The 22,943-nt window shown below is 50.2% G+C and overlaps 1 long non-coding RNA gene across 1 annotated transcript in view; it reads left to right on the forward strand.

Annotated features, from left to right (window-relative positions):
• The window catches only part of LOC139234737 (uncharacterized), a 147,924-nt gene that overhangs the window by 95,851 nt on the left and 29,130 nt on the right, over window positions 1-22,943 (forward strand). The window contains exon 2 of the long non-coding RNA XR_011588334.1: window positions 8,079-8,253. This is a non-coding gene — a long non-coding RNA (uncharacterized lncRNA). The remainder of the gene's footprint in view (window positions 1-8,078; window positions 8,254-22,943) is intronic.

The following is a 22,943-nucleotide window of genomic DNA, read 5'->3' on the forward strand; positions in this document are numbered from 1 at the left end:
CTCCGTCCGGGAGCCTGCCTGATCCGGGCGGGGAACGCTGAACGGGACACCACAGGAGCAGGCCGGTGCTGGGCCCAGGATGGAGAGGGATGGGGGGGTGGGGGGGGAGGTTTCATGCCACGAGGGCGTGGAGGGGGGGCGCTGGACTGTTCCAAGCCCAGTGAGGGCAGGGGTCTGATCTCTGGGACGGTCCAAAGCCTGACCCCGGCGGGGTGCAGGCAGTTGTGGGGGGGGGGGGGTGGTGTGGGGGCTTTGAGGGGGGGCTGGAAGGAAATACTCCTGCTCCTCCCAGCCCACAAGGATTGCTCCCCGAGCCGTGGGACCCCCGGCCGCCTGCAGTCAAACCGGCAAAACACAGGCCTCAGGCCTCATTAGCATATTTAAATTGCCAACCCGCCTCCTGGCAGTCGATAGGCTGCTCGCTCCCCCCCCCAGTGTCCCGCCTGAGTGAACGGTGAAAGTGGGCAGGTTGGTGGCGGCTGCAGTCGAGGGGTTAGATTTATACAACTTTCACATTTCCCCATTTCCCCCCCTCCCCCGGCGGCTTCGAACAATCTGCTCCTGTGAAAATTCTGGCCATAGTTTCTGTCCATCTACCCTATCAAATCCTTTCATCAACTTAAACATAAGAATATAAGAAATAGGAGCAGGATTAGGTTTTTCGGCCCCTCGAGCCTGCTCAGCCATTCAATAAGATCATGGCTGATCTGATCATGGACTCAGCTCCACTCCCCCGCCCGCTCCCCATAACCCTTTACTCCCTTATCGCTCAACAATCTGTCTATCTCCGCCTTAAATACCTCAATTAGTTCACTCCTTAATCTTTTATACTGCCACTTCTGATGGCATTTGTAGTTGGAATCTCCCCCAGCCCGCCCTCCTGAAGCATTGGCCCCAGGTCAATCGCACTGAGCACAGCTTCTGGCAGCTCACTTGCTGTCAGATTCAAAATTGTGCCTAACAGAAAAGAAAGCCTCAGAAACCATTTGGCTGCAAGGTAACTGGTGGTAGCCATCTTGTGTAGCACTTCTGCTGTGACATCATCAAGCTCCCTTTTAGTAAAATCCCAAATGGGACTGGAGTAGGGCCCATGGCTAGAATTAAAAACATTGCGACTTTACTGACTCGTTTTTCATTTGTTTCCAGGTTGCTAGAATGACGAGGCTTTTTGCCTGGGGAAGGTGTTGGCTGTGATAGCTTCAGACACCACTACACACACGCAAGCACACACACACACAAGATGGCTCCTGAACAAGAACTGTGTCACATGACCTTGCCACATGACCGTTTATTGTTATTACATCAGCCATTGTAATTACATCAGTAGTCCACTCGGTGGAGCTCTATTACAGTGACGAGCAACTTGAGCGATTGTTCGCAAAACTGAACAACTTGCGTCTGGGCAGAGTGCAGACTGTGGTCACGTGTTGGGGCGACAGGTTCCCTTCCCCCAAGGATGTCAGTGACAACAGTTGGCCTCCATAACAAAACTTTCAAAGTTATCTGGCCCACAAATGACCAGATTTGATAAATTCAACTTCACAGGCTGTCCTGGTGAGATTTGAACACTCAACCCTTGGGTGGCTCGGCCACAACACGACTACACCCTGGATTTAGTGGGCTCAGCTCTGCTTTGTATCACACACGATCATAGGATCGTACAGTACAGGAGCAGGCCGTTTGGCTCATCGTGCCTGTTCCGCTTGGTGAAAGAGCTACCAATTAGTCCCACTCCCCCTGCTCTTTCCCCATGGCCCAGTATGTATCTATATCTATAGCTTCAATTGCCTTTTGAGATTTACTATTGAATCTGCTTCCACCGCCCTTACTTGCACAATAAACCTACTTTATTCTAAAAAAAAATCAGAAACTAAAACAGAAGCTAAACTACAGTTGTCAGCCGTGGCTCAGTGGGCAGCACACTCGCCTCAGAGTCAGAAGGTTTGTGGGTTCAAGTCCCACTCCAGGGACTTAAGCACATAAATCTAGGCTGACACTCCCAGTGCAGTACTGAGGGAGTGCTGCACTGTCGGAGGTGCCGTCTTTTGGATGAGACGCTAAACAGAGTCTGCTCCTCTCAGGTGGTTGTAAAAGATCTCATGGCACTATTCCGAAGAAGAGCAGGGGAGTTATCCCCGGTGTCCTGGGACCTATATTTAACGCCTCAATCAACATAACAAAATAAAAAAACAGATTATCTGGGTCATGATCACATTGCTGTTTGTGGGAGCTTGCTGTGCGCAGATTGGCTGCTGCGTTTCCTAGACTACAAAAGTGACGACGCTTCAAAAATACTTATACAAAAAAGCAAAACACTGCGGATGCTGGAATCTGAAATAAAGACAGAAAGTGCTGGGGATCTCAGCGGGTCAGGCAGCATCTGTGGAGAGAAACAGAGTTAACGTCTCGGGTCTGTGACCCTTCGTCAGAACTGGCAAAAGTTAGAAATGTAACAGAAACGATGTGAATGAAGCTCAACGCAAGCTCGAAGAGCAGCACCCCATCCTTCGCTTCGGCTCTTTACAGCCTTCTGGACTCAACATCGAGTTCAACAATTTCAGACCAGAACCTCTGCCCAGATTTTGCTCACTTTCATCCTTTATTTCTTACAAACCCTTCGGCCCTTCTTTTCTCTGTTTCCCACGGCAACTGCCGATGATTCCACCATTTACGCCCCGTCTAGACTCAACTTTTGTTTCTTAACTTGTCCCATTACCATCTCATTTGTGCCCACCATCCCTTTTGTCTCTCTAATCTCTCCTGCCTTCCACCCTATCACAGACCTTCCCTTTTGTTCTTTCCTCCCCTCCTCCCTTTCATTCCCCCTGCACTTCCTTAACAACCGGTTACATCTCGAACTTTTCCAGTGAAGTGGCTGCAAAGTGCTTTGAGATGTCTGGCACGATAGAAACGTAAGTGTTTCTTTGTTCAGCTTGTGGCTATGGGAGCAGATGCTTTCAATAGGTCTGGGTGATTAAAGCAGGTTTGAATTGCACGTTGCTTGTGACTTTGCACCTGTGCACTGCAAACAGTGATCGGTTTGGAATCAATGTAGAGCTGTATCATTGAAGATCAGCTGGGTGTTGAGCTGGTGGGGCACCCACATCCTGGATAAAGGCTTGAATTAACTCTGGGCTGCCCGTAGAACTGGGCTTTCCCTCTGCGTGCTGTTTCTGAACCCTGCGAACCCCAGAGTAAGAACATGGAACGGAGATTGGGCTCGACCTTGAGGGTTTAAATCCCACCCAGATTGCTGGGGTTAAGTTCTCCTCGCTGTTCTGGTTGTAAGGATCCAGTAAGGACCGAGTGAAACCAATAGCTAATGGGCAATGTGGCGTGTGAAACAAAGGGAAAGACTTGCATTTATATAGCCCCTTTCACGACCACCGAATGCCTGAAAGCGCTTTACAGCCAATAACTTTTGAAGAGTAGTAATGTAAGAAGTGGAAATAAGCCAATCTGCGCACAGCAAGATCCCATAAACAGCAATGTGATAATGACCCAGATAATCTGTTTTAGTGATGTTGGTTGAGGGATAAATATTGGCCCCAGGACACCGGGGAAAACTCCCCTGCTCTTCTTCAAAATAGTGCCCTGGGATCTTATAGGTCCACCTGAGAGGGCAGACAGGGCCTCAGTTTAAAGTCTCATCCAAAAGACGGCACCTCCGACAGTGCAGCGCTCCCTCAGCCGAGATGTTTGTGTTCACGACTCTGGAGTGGGATTTGAACCCCCAACCTTCTGACTCAGAGGTGAGAGTGCGGCCCACTGAGCCACGGCTGACAGGGCGGCGGAGACAGGGCAGGGGGAGTGGGACTAATTGGGCAGTTCTTTCAAAGAGCCGGCTGGAGCCCGATGGGCCGAATGGCCTCCTCCTGTGCTGTATCATTCTATGATTCTACGAGTGGAAACATATGTGGAGCCTGGTTGGCCGAGAGGCCTGATTTCAGGTCACCATGGCAACCACTCACGGCAGCTGACGGACTGGTTCGGCAATCATTATAAGCATTAAATCCAAGTTACGGATCAGTACAAAAGGAATAAGTTGCAACATCTTGTGGTCGCTGTAACAACTGGAGAGAAAACCGCACCCAAGAAATCCTTTGCCGCCTGCGGCTTTCCTTGCAACGCATTTTATCGTAGGTGCACTGGATAATCAGCACTGCATTGAGGGTTAGGGTTAGGGTTAGGAGCCGGACACTGACCCCGACACTGAGCTCCCTGCATGTCCGACATGCAAGGGACGGAAGGTCCAGCCTTGGAAAGAGCTGACCATTTTGTTGCCTGCTCTCCCGTAAACGCGGCCATGCTGTGACTTGCCGCAACGACTTGTGTGTTCGAAGGTTTGAAAGGGACAGTGTTGGTTTGTGAGAAAGAACTCGCATTTATATAGCGCCTTTCACAACCTCAGGACGTCCCAAAGCACTTTACAGCCAATGAAGTACTTTTGGAGTGTAGTCACTGTTGTAATGTGGGAAACGCGGCACCCAATTTGCGCACAGCAAGCTCCCACAAACAGCAATGTGATAATGACCAAATAATCTGTTTTAGTGATGTTGATTGAGGGATAAATATTGGCCCCAGGACACCGGGGAGAACTTCCCTGCTCTCCTTTGAAATAGTACCATGGGATATTTAAGGTCCACCTAAGAGAGCAGACGGGGCCTCGGTTTAACGTCTCATCTGAAAGACGGCACCTCCGACAGTGCAGCGCTCCCTCAGCACTGCGCTGGAGTGTCAGCCGAGTGGCTGGATAACAGTCTGACAGGCAGCAACGTTAACATTCCTTCCGTGACTGTAACCCTCTGTATCGCAGCTGATGGGGGTGGGAGGGTTAGTCCCCCATGGTATAAGGGTTTAGTGGGCTCCCACACACCATGCGATGAGGGGCGCAACTCCCTCCCACCGGGCGCGAGTGTCCATCCGGAGTCAGCCTGGAATTCCCAGCCGGAGTTCCAGCTTCCACTCACCGGGACCGCCTGGACTGGGATTCGAACCCCCACCCTTATTTTTAAATCCTTCCATAGCCTCGCCCCTCCCTATCTCTAAAAACCTCCTTCGACCCTACAAGCCTCCGCACTCCTCTAATTCTGGCCACTTGCGCATCCCTGATTATAATCGCTCTGCCATCGGTGGCCGTGCCTTCAGCAACTGAGGCCCCAAGCTCTGGAACTCCCTCCCTAAACCTCTCTGCCTCTTTATCTCTCTCTCCTCCTTTAAGATGCTCCTTCGACCTACCCCCTTGACCAAGCTTTTGGCCCTCTGCCTGAGTATCTCCTTACATGGCGCGGTGACAAATTTTGTTTAATCGCGACCCTGTGACACGCACTGGGGTGTTCGTACTAGGCGCTATACAAAAGCAAGTTGTTGTTGTTCTGACTTGGTGGCGGGAATTCTACCGCTGAGCCAGGAGCTCACCGTCAATCCGAGCGATGCAGCGGACATTCCCACTGCCTCTCAGCGGGAGCACCCTCATTCAAAGCCGGCAATTCCCCCTCGCTGGTGCTGTCGGGACCCTGACCCAGCTCAGCAGTGCTGAGACCCCGGGTGGTGCAACCAGGCAAGGGCACTGAGATCAGGGCCGTCAATTCTATAAGGACTCCAACCTAAACCAGCACATACAGTGCCCGACCGACCCCCACACTCCCCCCGACCCCACACTCCCCCCGACCCCACACTCCCCCCGACCGACCCCCACACTCCCCATGACCCCACACTCCCCCTGACCCCACACTCCCCTCGACTGATCCCCACACTCACCCCGACCGACCGACCCGCACACTCCCCCTGACCAACCCCCACACTCCCCCCGATTGACCCCCACACTCCCCCCGACCGACCCCCACACTCCCCCCGACCGACCCTCACACTCCCCCCGACCGACCCCCACACTCCCCCCAACCCCCACACTCCCCCGACCCCCAAACGCCCCACTGACCGACACCAACATGCCCTCCGACCCCCACACTCCCCCTGACTGTCATCCACACTCCCCCCGACCGATCGCCACACTCCCCCAGACTCCCACACGCCCCCCGACCCCCACACTCCCCCTGACTGACACCCACACTCACCCGACCCCCACACTCCCCCCGACCGAACCCCACACTCACCCCGACCGACCCCCACACTCCCCCTGAGCCCCACACTCCCCCCGACCCCCACCCCCCCGATCCCACATTCCCCCCGACTGACCCCACACTCCCCCCGACCGACCCCCACACTCCCCCTGAGCCCCACACTCCCCCCGACCCCCACCCCCCCGATCCCACATTCCCCCCGACTGACCCCACACTCCCCCCGACCGAACCCCACACTCCCCCCGACCGACCCCCACACTCCCCCTGACCCCCACACTACCCTTGACCCCCACACTCCCCCTGACCCCCACACTACCCCTGACCAATTCCCACACTCCCCCCGACCAATCCCTACACTCCCCCCGACCGACCCCCATACTCCCCCCGACTGACCCCCACACTCCCCCCGACCGACCCCCACACTCCCCCTGATCCCCACACTACCCCTGACCAACCCCCACACTCTCCCTGACCCCCACACTACCCCTGACCAACCCCTACACTCCCCCCGACTGACCCCACACTCCCCCAGCTGGAAAACGCAGCAGCCTAGAAATTTGTCACGGGCAGTGTCGCTAATCGGGCGGTATCAGATCGGCGCTCATTATAGGAAGCACCTGCCAGGGTTAGGGTCAGGGTTAGGGTCAGGGTTAGGGTCAGGGTTAGGTTCAGGGTTAGGGTCAGGGTTGGGAATAGGGATAGGGTTAGGGTTAGGGATAGAGTTAGGGTTAGGGTTAGGGATAGGTTTCGGGTTAGGGATGGTTTAGGGTTAGGGATAGGGTTCGGGTTAGTTTTTGGGTTAGGGTTAGGGTTAGGGTTAGGGTTTGGGGATAGGTTTATGGTTAGGGTTAGAGATAGGTTTAGGGTTAGGGATAGGTATGGGGATAGGGTTAGGGTTAGGGATCGAGTTAGGTTTAGGGTTCGGGTTAGGTTATGGTTAAGTTAGGGTTAGGTTTATGGTTAGGGTTAGGGATAGGATTAGGGTTCGGGTTAGGGTTAGGTTAGGGTTAGGTTTCGGGTTAGGGTTAGGGTTAGGGATAGGTTTAGGGTTCGGGTTCGGGTTAGGTTAGGGTTAGGTTAGAGTTAGGGTTAGGTTAGGGTTAGGGTTAGGGTTAGGTTAGGGTTAGGTTAGGGTTAGGTTTAGGGTTAGGGTTAGGGATAGGTTTAGGGTTCGGGTTAGGGCGGTCGTTCTGATCACACACGTTTTGCTCCACTGCCCGACATGAGTTTCTGGGTCAGAAAGATTTTAGAAAGTTGTGGGCGGAGTAGCTTCTACATACAGCACAGCACGGAAATCTAAAAGACAGTCTCTTTCACTAATGAGAGATTATGTTTAAGTCATTTTCAGCTCTGTACTTGCATTGCAATTATTAATAAGTGCCACTACCTTAACCTCATCATTCCTGGAGGTAGCAGCACCTCACAGGTACAAGTGCAGCTCTGTGCAATATGCTCACCTTTCAGTTGCTTTTCGTGAGCCTCCGTCAGGAGAGAAATGCAGAGAGTAACCGCTAGCACCCAGCACAGGAGAGGGAGAGGCTGCATCCTGACTCCGTGTCTCTTGATGGGAGAATGATCGAGTCGCGGGCAGGAGCTGCCTTTATGGAGAGCAGCTCGGACAATTGGCACTGCAATGACTCACCAGCAGGGGATGGAATTCCCCTAAATCCAAACAAGGAATTAGGAAGTCACTGGGAGAATTATTTTTCCAATTATTTGCCCATTTGAAGTTAAGAGGAAAGAGAAGGAACGAAAATACAAACAGAAAATACTGGAAATACTCAGCAGGTCAGGCAGAATCTGTGGAGATAGAAACAGAGTTAACGGGTCGATGGCCTTTTGTCAGAACTGGAAGGATTAAATTAATTTAGGTTGTTTCGCATTTTCGTTCACTATAGACTCTTAAAAACAAACTTGTTTTAATGCCTGGAGATAGCTGTGTTTTCCCAACGTGACATTTTCCCTTCTCGCTAACTCTGTGCTTGAATTTTTTTTCAGCGATAAAGCTTGAACTTAAGAGAAAGTTGGGAAAATGCAGATGTCGGGGGACGAGAGGGGTTTATTGCTGTGGAAAAATTCTCGTTTGAGACGTTTGCCCTCTGATCTTTCGGACAGCCGTGGGTCCACATTCAGTGAGTCGCACTGCCAACTGTCCGTGGGAACACGGCCCCAGGTGAGAACACCTGCCCTTTTCAGTAACTTCTCCCCCTTTATTTCTGTCAGGTTTTACTGGTGTTACCAAATAAAACGTCAACGGCAAAGATTGACCTCTGGTGAGTTTGTCCCTTTGTCCTTGGCCCCACCATCGGTGGCCGTGTCTTCAGCCGCCTGGGCCCTAAGCTCTGGAATTCCCTCCCTAAACCCCTCTGCCTCACCACTGCTCTCCCCTCTGTTCACTCCCTCCTTAAATCTCCTTGGCCACCTGTCCTAATAGTGCCTTCTTTGAATCCACACCCAATTTTGTCTGATGGTCCTGCTGTGATGGGCCGTGGGACGTTTGTCTACATTAAGGGCGCTATATAAATGCAAGTTGTTGTTGTTATAACCGAAAATTGGAACCTGGATGGTGGGGATTTTCCCCGGATAATTTAGGCGCTAAAGAGCCTCCAAGGTGGCCAAGGTGGGGTCTTGAGCTGAAACACTGGTTTAGCCTGGGTTTAGCGCAAGGCGCCATCTTGGTAAAGGAGCTGAAGTGCACCTAGTAACTGGCTGCCCAGAGGATCAGTTAAATCGTCTGCTAGCGCTCATTAACCACATTTTGGTACCTAATACTTCAACGAATGCCCTCTCCTAACGGTGACCAGCTGAATAGGAGGAAAGAAATAATTATTGTGGATTTCAAGCGCTACTTCAAGGCATGTTCAGCTTTCACTGTTCACTTCCTGATTCAGAGTGACTGCTTGCACTGCGTTTGAAGAGGACTTTAAAATCACATCAGGAGACTTTCTGGAACAGTGTGTCACAACTTCAACAACACACTGAAGATTTCACCTGTGTTACTCTACCCATTGGACACCTTATAGGAGTCACCAGGAGAAAGGGTGTGATTGGTTCTGGGCATCTTGCTAAGGGCCCCCCCTTTGTCTGTAGGAGGAATGGGTGGAGGAGGCAAGGCCAGGCAGAGCAGCACCAGCTGCTGCAGGAGAGGGACAGGAGGGTGAGGTACAGACGTTTCTCCTCCTCTGGACCTCGTCCTCCAGGATGTCCAGAGCCAGAAGGCTGCAGGTTCAAGACCCACTCCAGGGACTTGACCACAAAACAATCTCGGCTGACACTCCCAGTGCAGTGCTGAGGGAGTGCTGCACTGTCGAAGGTGCCGTCTTTCAGATGAGACGTAAACCGAGGCTTCGTCTGCCCTCTCGGGTGGACGTAAAAGATCCCATGGCACTATTTCAAAGAAGAGCAGGGGAGTTAGCCCCGGTGTCCTGGAGCCAATATTTATCCCTCAATCAACATCATCAGAAAAGCGATTATCTGGTCGTTGCTGTCTGTGGGAGCTTGCTGTGCGCAAATTGGCTGCCGCGTTTCCAACATTACAATAGTGACTACACTCCAAAAACAAAGTACTGCACCGCTGTAAAGCGCTTTGGGATGTCCTGAGATGGTGAAAGGCGCTATATAAATGAATGTTTTTTTTCCTAAAAATTTGATATATCTTTGTAGTTTTGGAGTCATTATGTTCACTTTATAAAAGCATTAAATAGTGGTGTACATCAGTTTGGCTTTGTGCCTGTTTTAAATGTATAAACTCTTTCGGCCCATCAATCTTTGTGGGGAGGCAAATACCTAAGCAAATTCATTGGCTGTAAAGCAGGTTGGATTCATGGGGTCGTGAACGGAGCTGTATACATGCAAGATCTTTCTTTCTTCATTGAAGTGGTTCAGTGGCTAACTGCTGCACACACTGTGGGAATGAATGATACGGACCAGGCAATCAGGTTCACATGGATCGAGAATGTCCAAAGCAAACAGTCGCAACATCCTGTCAACCACAACAATAAATACACCCAAAACATATGTTCTTGCCACTGGCACTCGTTACTGAAAGCAAACTGCGCAGATTAACCCTTTGGGCGCTGCATGTCTTTTGGAACCTGCACGCTTGTGAACCTGCAGAAATGATTTTTCATTTTTCATAAGCAGTGGCGCGTCGCAGGAACACAGGAGGCAATTTTAAAAGGCGTGAAAGAGCAACATTTACACATCATTTCCAGCCCAGCAGAGATGAATTAACCCCGCGACGCCCGGGAACGAAAGCTGGGACCGCCCTGGCCCGTATCATTCATTCCCACAGTGTGTGCAGCAGTTGCCCACTGAACCACTTCAATGAAGAAAGAAAGATCTTGCATTTATAGAGTACTTTTCACGACCTCTGGACGTCCAAACCTGCTTTACAGCCAATGAAGTACTTTTGCAGTCACTGTTGTAATGTGGGAAACGCGGCAGCCAACTTGCGCACAGCAAGCTTCCACAAACAGCAATGTGATAATGACCAGATAATCTGGTTTTGTTATGTTGATTGAGGGATAAATATTGGCCCCGGGGAGAACTCCCCCTGCTCTTCTTCAAAATAGTCCCATGGGATCTTTTACGTCCACCTGAGAGAGCAGACGGGGCCTCGGTTCAACATCTCATCCAAAAGACAGCACCTCCGACAGTGCAGCGCTCCCTCAGCACTGCACTGGAGTGTCAGCCTAGATTTTTGTGCTAAAGTCTCTGGAGTGGGACTTGAACCCACAACCTTCTGACTCAGAGATGAGTGTGCTACCCACTGAGCCACTGCTGACACTCCAACGCCGGCGCAACAATGCGATTTTAAAATTCTCATTCTTGTTTTCAAATCCCTCCATGGCCTCGCCCCTCCCTTACTCTGTAACCTCATCCATTCCTGCAACTCTCCGCCTCTCTACCTCTCTCCTCTTTTATGACGCTGCTTAAAACCTACCTCTTTGAACAAGCTTTGGATCATCTGTCGGAATAGCTCCTTATGTGGCTCGGTGTCAAACGTTGTTTGATGTGCAGCGCCTTGTGATGTTTTACGAGGTTAAATTCAAGTTATTGTTGTTGTTGCGGTAAAGCTTTCCACATTCTGATCCGCCTCTGTGCCGAAAAATTCCCTGTAACTTCACCTTACAGTCCTCTGGTGGTTAATCCTCAGGCTATGGGAGTGTCAGGTCAGTACTCGGGCAACTGGTATATCTTCATCTAACAGCGCCATAGCTGCAGAAACACTCGAAGGGAAAGCTGCACATCAAACATCTACACGGAAATCATGTTAACTTTGGCCGATGGGAGTGGAAATCTGGGATTCTCTCTCCCGAAGAGCTGCGGATGCTGGGAGACAATTGGAAGGTGGAGCAGGCACGAGGGGCTGAATGGCCTACTCCTGTTCCAACCGAGTAAAATAGGTGATATCGAATTAACCGTCATGATACACCCGGTCTTATTTCCTTTTCCGTTAGAGTCAAACGAGTGCGGTGTATAACGGGCAACCAATTCGATATCGCTCATTCTCCACCATCGCCCAACGTTATTTCTGAGAGTCAGCCGTGGCTCAGTGGGTAGCATTCTCGCCTCTGAGTCTAGAAGTTTGTGGATTCAAATCCCACGCCAGGAACTTGAGCTCAGAAATCTAGGCTGATACTCTAGTGCAGCACTGAGGGAATGCTGCACTGTCAGAGGTGCTGTCTTTCAGATGAGATGTTAAACTGAGGTCCTGTCTGCCCTCTCAAGTGGTTGTAAAAGATCCTGTGGCAATGTTTGCAATATTTATCCCTCAATCTATTGTGTTCCTAACACAGATGAGGCTGCAGACAGGGAGGTTAAAGTAACAGTGACCCCAGTCTGTTTTATAAGACACTCCAGAGTGAGGAACGGGCCCTACAGTGCTCCCAGCATCCCTTGGGACTTCAGGGGATGAGCTCCCTGGTGGCGGAACATAGGAGTGCATGCTTTACAGATACACAACGTCACTCCCCCCGCAAAGTCAAAGTGAAAACTATTTACAAGGTGAGGTGGTCGGGAGCCTTTCTTTCCCTGGTGGACCGCCTCGGTACAAATGTCTGTTCTGGTGTGTTGGCTGTGCCCTCGCTCGGCTGGTGTGTTGTTGGCCCTGCAGGGCTGTTGAGCCTGGGGTGATGGGTTCGATTTCCTGGTCCGGGGTGGTGTCGCTGATCCTTTGGGTGTGTGTTGTGGGCTTGAAAAAGGTGGTGTCTGCTGTGGGTTGTTCAGGGCAGTCTGTGAACCGCAGCCTCGTTTGGTCCAGGTGCTTTCTGCAAATTTCTCCATTGTCTAGTTTGACTACAAACACCCTATTCCCTTCTTTAGCTATCACCGTGCCTGCGATCCACTTGGGACCATGTCCATAGTTTAGCACATACACAGGGTCATTCAGATCAATTTCCCGTGACACAGTGGCGCGACCATCGTTTACATTTTGTTGCTGCCGCCTGCTCTCTACCTGATCATGCAGGTTGGGGTGAACCAGCGAGAGTCTGGTTTTAAGTGTCCTTTTCATGAGTAGCTCAGCCGGGGGCACCCCGTGAGCGTGTGGTGTCTCATGCAGTAGCTGAGCAGTACTCGGGACAGGCGGGTTTGGAGTGAGTCTTCTGTGACTCGTTTAAGGCTCTGTTTGATGGTTTGTACTGCCCGCTCTGCCTGCCCATTGGAGGCTGGTTTAAACGGAGCTGAGGTGACATGTTTGATCCCATTGCGGGTCATGAATTCTTTAAATTTGGCACTGGTGAAACATGGCCCGTTGTCACTGAACAGTATGTCAGGCAGGCCGTGGGTGGCAAACATGGTCCTCAGGCTTTCAATGGTGGCGGTGGCGGTGCTTCCCGACATTATTTCACATTCAATCTATTTTGAAAAAGCATCCACCACCACCAGGAACATTTTACCGAGAAACGGGCCCGCATAATCGGCATGGATCCTCGACCATGGTCTGGAGGGCCAGGACCACAAACTTAGTGGTGCCTCTCTGGGGGCGTTGCTCAACTGAGCACATACGCTGCATTGATGTACACAGGACTCTAAGTCAGAGTCGATACCGGGCCACCACACGTGGGATCTGGCTATTGCTTTCATCATTACTATACCCGGGTGTGTGCTGTGGAGATCCAAGATGAACGTCTCCCTGCCCTTTTTTGGTAGCACTACGTGGTTACCCCAGAACAGGCAGTCTGCCTGAATGGACAGCTCACCCTTTCACCGCTGGAACAGCTTGATTAGCTCTTGCATTTCAACGGGGATGCTGGCCCAGCTCCCATGCAGCACATAGTTTTTTTACTAGGGACAGCAGAGGATCTTGGCTGGTCCAAGTCCTAATCTGGCAGGCCGTGACAGGTGATTTATCATTTTCAAACGCTTCCACGACCATCAACAAGTCTGCGGGCTGCGCCACCATCAACAAGTTTGCAGGCTGTGCCATTTCCACCTCCGTGGTGGGCAATGGTAGCCGAGTGAGAGCATCCGCACAGTTCTCGGTGCCTGGCCTGTGGCGGATGGTATAGTTATACGCTGATAGCGCGAGTGCCCACCTTTGTATGCAGGCTGAGGCATTAGTATTTATCCCCTTGTTTTCAGCGAACAGGAATGTGAGTGGCTTGTGATCGGTTTCCAGCTCAAATTTGAGGCCAAACAGGTACTTATGCATTTTCTTTACCACGAACACGCACGCTAATGCCTCTTTCTCAATCATGCTGTAGGCCCTCTGAGCCTAAGACAAACTCCTGAAAGCATAGGCGACAGGTTGCAACTTCCCCGCAACGTTAGCTTGTTGTAATACTCACCCGACTCCGTACGATGACGCGTCACATGCTAGCCCAAGTCTTTTACACGGGTTATACAATACAAGCAGCTTGTTGGAGCATAAAATGTTTCTGGCTTTCTCAAAAGCAATTACTTGGTTTTTTCCCCATACCCAGTTCTCACCTTTGCGCAATAACACATGTAGGGGCTCTAAAAGGGTGCTTAACCCCGGTAGGAAGTTATCAAAATAGTTGAGGAGTCCCAGGAACGACCGCAGCTCCGTGACGCTCAGTGGCCTGGGCGCATTCCTGATAGCCTCTGTCTTGGCATCTGTGGGCCAAATGCCGCCCGCCGCGATCTTTCTCCCCAAAAACTCCACTTCTGTTGCCATGAAGACGCATTTCAACCTCTTCACCTGCAGCCCTACGTGATCCAGTCGCTGGTGGATCTCCTCCAGGTTTTGTAGGTGCTCGGCGGTGTCCCGACCCGTGACCAATATATCATCATGAAAGAACACCGTGTGTGGTACCGACTTGAGTACGCTCTCCATGTTTCTCTGGAAGATCGCTGCAGCCGACCGAATTCCAAACCGGCATCTGTTGTAGATGAACAGTTCCTTGTGCGTGTTGATGCAGGTGAGGCCCTTCGAAGACTCCTCCAGCTCCTGCGTCATGTAGGCCGAAGTCAGGTCAAGCTTGGTGAACGTCTTGCCTCCTGTCAGCGTCGCAAATAGGTCATCTGCCTTAGGTAGCGGGTATTGGTCCTGTAGCGAGAAACGATGAATAGTTACTTTATAATCGCCGCAAATCCTGACCGTGCCATCACTTTAGAGTACTGGAACAATCAGGCTGGCCCACTCGCTGAATTCCACTGGGGAGATGATGCCCTCACGTTGCAGCCTGCCCAGCTCGATTTCCACGCTCTCCCTCATCATGTGAGGTACCGCTCGCGCCTTGTGGTGAATGGGTCGTGCCTCTGGGACCAAGTGGATCCGCACCTTCGCCCCGGAAAAGTTTCCAATGCCTGGCTCAAAAAGGGAAGGAAATTTGTTAAGAACTTGGGTACATGAGGTCTCATCGACATGTGATAGCGCTCGGATGTCATCCCAGTTCCAGCGGATTTTGCCCAGCCAGCTCCTTCCAAGCAGTGTGGGGCCATCGCCCAGGACAATCCAGAGTGGCAGTTCGTGCACCGTTCGGTGTACGTTCTCAGTTTCGTGTGGATGGGGCTCAGGGCTGGTCTGAGTGCCTTGTTGCACCACAGTCTCTCAAACATCTTTTTACTCATGATGGATTGGCTAGCGCCAGTGTCCAGTTCCATGGCTACAGTTAAGCCATTCAATTTTACGTTTAGCATTATAGGTGGACATTTTGTCGAAAATGTGTGCACCCCGTGTACTTCAGCATCTGCCTCCTCTCTCTGAGGCTCGAAATTGGTTTGATCCACCATGGACCGATATTCCTCTGCCACGTGGTGGTTAGCAGGTTTTGCAGAGCTTGCAGCTCATTTGCAAGCTTGTTGGAGGTGCCCCATTGTTCCACAGCTCTTGCAAACATACTCTTTGAAGCAGCATGAATAGGCTGAATGGAAGCCTCCACAACGCCAACAAGGTGTGAATTGCCTTGCATTCATCTTTTGTTGGGGACTCTGAGTCATCTGGGTCACCTGAGGTCTGCTGGCAGTTGCAGACCCGTGGGTTCTGCCCCGTACATTTCTGCTCGCAAATCCACTGGGAGGATAGACACACCAATGTCAGTGTTCTCGCTCAGGCCAACATCCCAAGCATTGAAGCATTGACCACACTTGACCAGCTCCGTTGGGTGGGCTACATCCGCATGCCCGACACGAGACTCCCAAAGCAAGCGCTCTACTCGGAACTCATACACGGCAAGCGAGCCCCAGGTGGGCAGAGGAAACGTTACAGGGACACCCTCAAAGCCTCCCTGATAAAATGCAACATCCCCACCAACACCCGGGAGTCAGTCCCTGGCCCAAGACCGCCCTAAGTGGAGGAAGAGCATCCGGGAGGGCACTGAGCACCTCGAGTCTCGTCGCCGAGAGCATGCAGAAACCAAGCGCAGGCCGCGGAAGGAGTGTGCGGCAAGGAGACTCCCCACCCACCCTTTCCTTCAACGACTGTCTGTCCCACATGTGACAGAGACTGTAGGTCCCGTATTGGATTGTTCAGTCACCTGAGAACTCACTTTTGGAGTGGAAGCAAGTCTTCCTCGATTTCGAGGGACTGCCTATGATATGGTATGGTGATGATACTGATGGTCAGGTAGATGAGGGGTATTGATACTGGGGCACAGAACGCTTCACATCTCAGCATAAAGACCCCCCAGGGCAGGTACAGCACAGCCAGAGAGGCGGCATCTTCTCTCGGCCCCACAACATGCTTCAGTCCCACCCTCAGAAGAGAGGCTATGACTGCATCCATTCCCCACACAAGCCGTCCTTTAGCCTCTCTGAGTCTGTTGGCCAATTGGTGTCAAGGATCAGGTTTAAGCTGTAGTTAAAGGGGCTGTATAAATGCAAGTTGCCATTGCTGTAGTGTAGGCCCGTGCTCACTGGAAGCTGGATTGAGACGGGCCAAACTCATTTCACACAAATCAGGGAGAGGCGACTTTCGTCCCCTCTGGGTTGGACTGAGCCAGCGGTGAAAAGCCAGTGTCTCTCCTGTCCCACATCCATCAATTCCTCCACTTCTGGTTTCGAATCTCGACTCGCACGGATCTCAATCCGATTGGGAGTGATTAGTAAAAGCTGTGAGGAGCCACCAAATCACAAGATGCTTCATGAATCTGGAAGGCCATTCGGTCCATCTTAATTCACCCATCCAGAACAAATAAGAAAGAAAGACTTGCATTTATATAGCGCCTTTCACGGCCGCAGTATGTCCCAAAGCGCTTTACAGCCAATGAAGTACTTTTTGAAGTGCAGTCATTGTTGTAATGTAGGAAACGCGGTAGCCAACTTGTGCACAGCAAGCTCCCACAAACAGCAATGTGATAATGACCAGATAATCTGTTTTTTGTTATGTTGCATGAGGGATAAATATTAGCCAGGACACCGGGGATAACTCCCCTTCTCTTCATCAAAATAATGCCATGGGATCTTTCACGTCTACCTGAGAGGGCAGATGGGGCCTCGGTTTAATATCTCATCTGAAAGATGGCACCTCCAACAGTGCAGTGCTCCCTCAGTACTAGATTTATGAGCCTAAGTTCCTGGAGTGGGGTTTGACCCCATAACCTTCTCATTCTGAGGCAAGTGTGCTGCCCACTGAGCCACAAGTGACACACGACCCGACACTCCCACCACTGCTGCACATACATGGAATTGAAGTAAGGCTGATAGGTTTGTGGTGGGCGGTGTCTTGTCAGACGGGCTTTTACAACATACGCACTGCATTAGCCTGTTTCCTAACCTGTTCGAGCTGACTCCTTCGTAATGACTATCAGTGCTTCACAAAGCCCCCTAGTTTACCCCAGAACTGGGATAAATGCCATCGAACCCAGGGCGGGAGGGAGGGGGGGGTTCATTTGTTTTAAGCCCTTCTGCCTTACGGGCTAACCCATCTTGGATCTGATTATATATTTGTCTCCTCTCGCTGCCGTTCAGTTGCTGCATGCCCCCTCCTGCGTGTCTCTGATCCAGGTGTGGCTGACTCTCTTTCACCGGCCGTGTTTGTTCTGGTCAGGTTCCCAGTAGTTTCTGAAGATGACGGTGTTGCTGCAGCATTAGGGTGCCAGCCATTTATTTGTCAAGTTATTAAATCAATTGTAATCGAAAATCCACCTGGTTCTTTAGTCTCACCCCAGGACTGTGCTGCGACACCCAGGGGGTGAGATAAGGCACTTTCTTGTTACAAAGCTGACAGCTGATGGTGCAAGGCAGAAGTGGATGGCAATGGGCCAAGAAACACAAGATGTACTTAGGGGAGGTGTAAATTACTGCAGCAGAATCATCGGCAACAACTGCTGTCCAAAAAAATGGGAGCAGTGGTTATGCTCTGAAATTGTTGCTGAAGCGAAAGAGCTCTACTCATTGGAATTCAGAAGAATGAGAAGTGATCTGATCTTATCGAAATGTATAAGATTATGAGGCGATTTGACAAGGTGGATGGAGGGAGGATATTTCCACTGATGGGGGAGACTAGAACTAGGGGGCATAATCTTAGAATAAGGGGCCGCCCATTTAAAACAGAGACGAGGAGGAATTTCTTCTCTCAGAGGGTTGTAAATCTGTGGAATTCATTGCCTCAGAGAGCTGTGGAAGCCGGGACATTGAATAAATTTAAGACAGAGATAGAGAGTTTCTTAACCGATAAGGGAGTAAAGGGGTTATGGGGAACGGGCAGGGAAGTGGACTTGAGTCCATGATCAGATCAGCCATGATCATGTTAAATGGCGGAGCAGGCTCGAGGGGCCGTATGGCCTACTCCTGCTCCTATTTCTTATGTTCTTATGTTCCTCGAGCTTCCGTTGAGTTTCAGCTCCTCTACACCCATCTTTTGTTGCTTTACTTGTCCCAGTACCATCTCCTTTCGCCTCGCACCATCATCCCTTTTGTCATTTAATCTCTCCTGCCTTCCACCCTATCACAGACCTTCCCCTTCGTTCTTTCCTCCCCTCCCCCTTTCCCAGCCCCGACACTCGCTTAAAAACCTGTTACGTCTCTAACTTTTTCCAGTTCTGACGAAAGGTCATCGACCCGAAACATTACCTCTGTTCCTCTCTCCACAGATGCTGCCTGACCTGCTGAGTGTTTCCAGCGTTTTCTGTTTTGATATCTAATTGCTCTTTGTGGGACCTTGTTCTGCACAAATTGGCTGCTGGGTTTCTTACATTACTCCAGTGACTCCACTGCTAAAGTACTTCATTGGCTGTAAAGTGCTTTGGTATGTTCTGAGGTTATGAAAGATGCTATCGAAACGGAATTATTGCTTTCTTTTTGTTGAATGTGCCTTAATACTGGACCATTGGAGAGGAACATCCCACAGATACCTGCACCAGATAGTCTCGTCCCTGAAAATCCTCTGCGGAATTAGCACTGTGTTATGGTTCGGCAAACTTCTAGTTAATACTTAAAAAGATTAATTATTGGAATGTGGGTGTCGCTGGTAAGGCCAGCATTTATTGTTCATCGCTAATTGTCCTTAAGAAGGTGGTGATGAGCTGCCTTCTTGCCCGTGTGGTGAAGGCCCACAGTGCTGTTAGGGAGGCAGTTGTAGGATTCTGGCCCAGCGACGATGAAGGAACGGCCGATATATTTCCTCGTCAGGATGGTGTGCACAGGAGGAACTTGGAGTGGTGTTCCCATGTGCCTCTGCCCTTGCCCTTCTGGGTTGTGAAGGTCACGGGTTTGGGAGATGCTGCTGAAGTTCTAGGAGCTTCACAACTAGAGGAGATCGATCTGATGATTGTATAAGAGCTTATATAATCTTTAAAAGGTCCTCTGCTATTTTAACAGAGACACTAACCAGAACACTAACCAGATCACTAACCGGAACATTAAACAGGACACTAACCGGTATACTAACTGGGACACTAACCAGAACATGAACTATAACATTAACCAGGATACTAACCAGGCCACTAACCAGGCCACTAACCAAAACATTAACCAAGACACCAACCAGGACATTAACCAGGACATTTGTCAGGAAATTAACCAGCACATTAACCAGGTCATTAACCAGATCACTAACCAGGAAAATAACCAGGACACTAACTAGGCCATTTACCAGGACATTAACTAGGACACTAACCAGGACATTTATCAGACCACTAACCAGGACATTAACCAGGCCATGAACCGGGACATTAACTAGGACACTAACCAAGACACTAACCAAGACATTAACCGGGACATTAACCAGGAAATTAACAAGAACATTAACCAGGACACTAACCAGGACATTAACCAGGACATTAACCAGAACATTAACCAGGACACTAACCAGAACATTAACCGGGACACTAACCAAGACACTAACCGGGACATTAACCAGAACATTAACCAGGACACTATCCAGAACATTAGCCAGGATACTAACCGGGACACTGACCGGGACATTAACCAGGACACTAACTAGGACACTAACCAGGATACTAACCAGAACATTAACCAGGACACTAACCAGAACATTAACCAGGACACTAACCGGGACACTAACCGGGGCACTGACGGCACTGACCGGGGCGTATTTATACAACGCCTCGCACACTCTCAGGACGTTGGAACGTGCCTCACGGCAATCAAGTAATGCACAGGCTTCGAACAGTCCCTTCCTAAAATGTCAGTCATAGAATCCTACAGCACAGGAGGAGACCATTCAGCCCATCATGCCTGTGCCAGCTCTGTGACAGGGCTCCAATTAGCCCCACTCCCTGGCCCTTTCCCCCTAGCCCTGCAAATGTTTCTATTTATCCAATTCAGGTTTTTAACGTTATTATTGAATCTGCTTCCTCCACCCTTTCAGGCAGCACATTCCATATCACAGCAGCTCGCTGAGTAAAGAAATTCTTATCTCTCCCCTTTTGCCAATGACCTTAAAACGACCGATTAAGTCATAGGACCCCGATTTGCATATTAAAAGGAGCCAGAGCCTGAATCAATTCTCCGAACTCCAACACTTTGAGGTCAACTCCACCGGGACGAGAGGATTGGTGGATTGGAAGGAAGTTTACTCTGGGTTACACTGTGCGAGACCTGCATGTTAGGACAGAAAGTCTCACTGAGCTCAAAGCAAATGTTGCTTCCCATTGAAACCGGTCGGGACTCACATGGCAATGTCAGATGCCCCAGAGCTAAAACTCAATCACCTCAGGATTTAGGGGGAGGTGACACAGACTTCGAGCTTGTAGTTTTTAACTGCGGTTATTAATCATGTTCAGGTTTGGAAAGAGTTTCTGGCAGTGGAAACCTTAACTGATCCCTAGGAAGGAGCGAAGCCATTTGGCCCTACAATCCAACCCCATCAACTGTTTCAAAAAACACTGAGCAAGCTGTCAGTGAGCTTTCCATCGCCGTGCATCAATCTACCTCTGTTCAGTCCAAACTCATGCCCCGTACTTTGCTGTCCTGTACCCATCATTATCATCATAGGCAGTCCGTCGGAATCGAGGAAGACTTGCTTCCACTCCAAAAATGAGTTCTTAGGTGACTGTTGCTATGTATGCAGTAAAGGTTCAAACTGAGTACTGTTTAACTAAGCGAGGTACAACCTTGGCTGTGCTTTATTTAGGCCCAAAGTGCCTGACTCTCAAAATGGCTTGCCTTTTATACCCGAGCAGCACCATTTACGTGCTGCTCAGTGGCCTCCAACAATGACGCCATCTGGTGGCTACAAACAGAATGTACATACATGACAATACCCCCCTCTGAGATCTTATCACAGTCTTTCACAGGTTGAGACGGTCCGGTGCTTTGTGCTCCCGGGTTGACCGTCTCAGTTCGATTCCAGCCTTGGATGAGTGTGCGGGGTCTGTTGTGGCTGATGGCTGGATGACTGACTTGTTGGGGGCGGCAGTGACCATGTCAGGAATTGCAAGTCCATTTTTATTGAACAGGTCCGTGATGGAAATTCTGGGTTCACTGATGACCCTCGAGTCCACTGAAGACTACTGGTAGGTTGGTTGGTCGTCGACGGTTTCTTCGTCCGACTGTTCTGGCTTGTCTGTGTGCCTCAGCTTTGTCTGATCTATGTGTTTCTTGCAAATTTTCCCATTCTTGATCTTAATAACAAATACTCTGTTGCCCTCCTTGCCATGACCGTACCAGCGACCCATCTGGGACCCTGACCATAGTTTAACACATACAAAGGATCATTTACAGAAATCTTGCATGACACAGTTGCGCCATCGTGGTACCCTTGTTGACTTTGTCTTCTGTATTCAACATGATTATTTAAATCCGGGTGTACCAGAGATAGCTTGGTCTTAAGACCTCTTTTCATCATGAGTTCAGCAGGCGAGACCCCTGCAAGTGTGTGGGGTCTTGTCCTGTAACTCAAGTATGCAGTATGCAGGACAAACGGGTCTGCAGTAACCCTTGGGTTACTCTCCTCATGCTTTGCTTGATAATTTGTACTGCACGTTCTGCTTGCCCATTGGACGCAGGCTTGAACGGTGCTGACCTTACATATTTTATGCCATTAAGTTTCACAAACTCCTGAAGCTCCTGACTGGTGAAGCACGACCCATTGTCACTCACCACTCTGTCAGGCAGGCCATGTGTCACGAACATGACATTGAGATTCTCTATGGTTGCCATGGACATGCTGGATGACATGATTATGCATTCTATCCACTTCGAATAAACATCCACCACCACTAAAAACATCTTGCCCAGGAAGGGACCTGCAAAATCTACATGGATCCTGGACCAAGGTTTGGATGGCCACGATCACAGACTCAGCGGTGATTCTGCTGGTGCTTTGCTGAGCTGCATGCAAGTGTTGCACTGATGCACGCATGCTTCCAGCTCAGAATCAATTCCTGGCTACCATACATGGGACCTGGCAATCATCACTATACCCGGATGTGTGCTGTGTAACTCACGCACGAACTTCTCTCTCCCTTTCTTGGGCATTACAACGTGATTGCCCCACAATATGCAATCTGCTTGAATAGACAGTTCGTCCTTACGACGAATGTACGGTTCGGCCTCCTCACACATTTGCTTAAGTATGGCAGACCAATGAGGATGCAACCCTTTACTACCAATAAAATCGGGTCCTGGCTGGTCCAGGTCTTAATTTGTTGATCCATTACAGGAGTTCCTTCACTCTCAAAAGCATCCATGATTAACATTAGATCCGCTGATTTTGGTGTTTCCAGCTCCGGTGTGGGCAACGGCAACCGGCTCAAAGCATCGGCACAATTCTCCGTGCCAGCTCTGTGGCGAATGACATAATCATAGGCAGATAATGTCAGCGCCCACCTTTGGATGCGGGATGAAGCGTTGGTATTGATACCTTTGCTCTCGGAAAACAATGAAATGAGCGGCTTGTGATCAGTCTCTAATTTGAACCTCAGACCGAAGAGGTGTTGATGTATCTTTTTAACACCGTACACACATGCTAAAGCTTTTTTTCCTACCATG

This window comes from Pristiophorus japonicus, chromosome 22 (assembly GCF_044704955.1).
Source record: "Pristiophorus japonicus isolate sPriJap1 chromosome 22, sPriJap1.hap1, whole genome shotgun sequence".
Classification (NCBI taxonomy): domain Eukaryota; kingdom Metazoa; phylum Chordata; class Chondrichthyes; family Pristiophoridae; genus Pristiophorus; species Pristiophorus japonicus.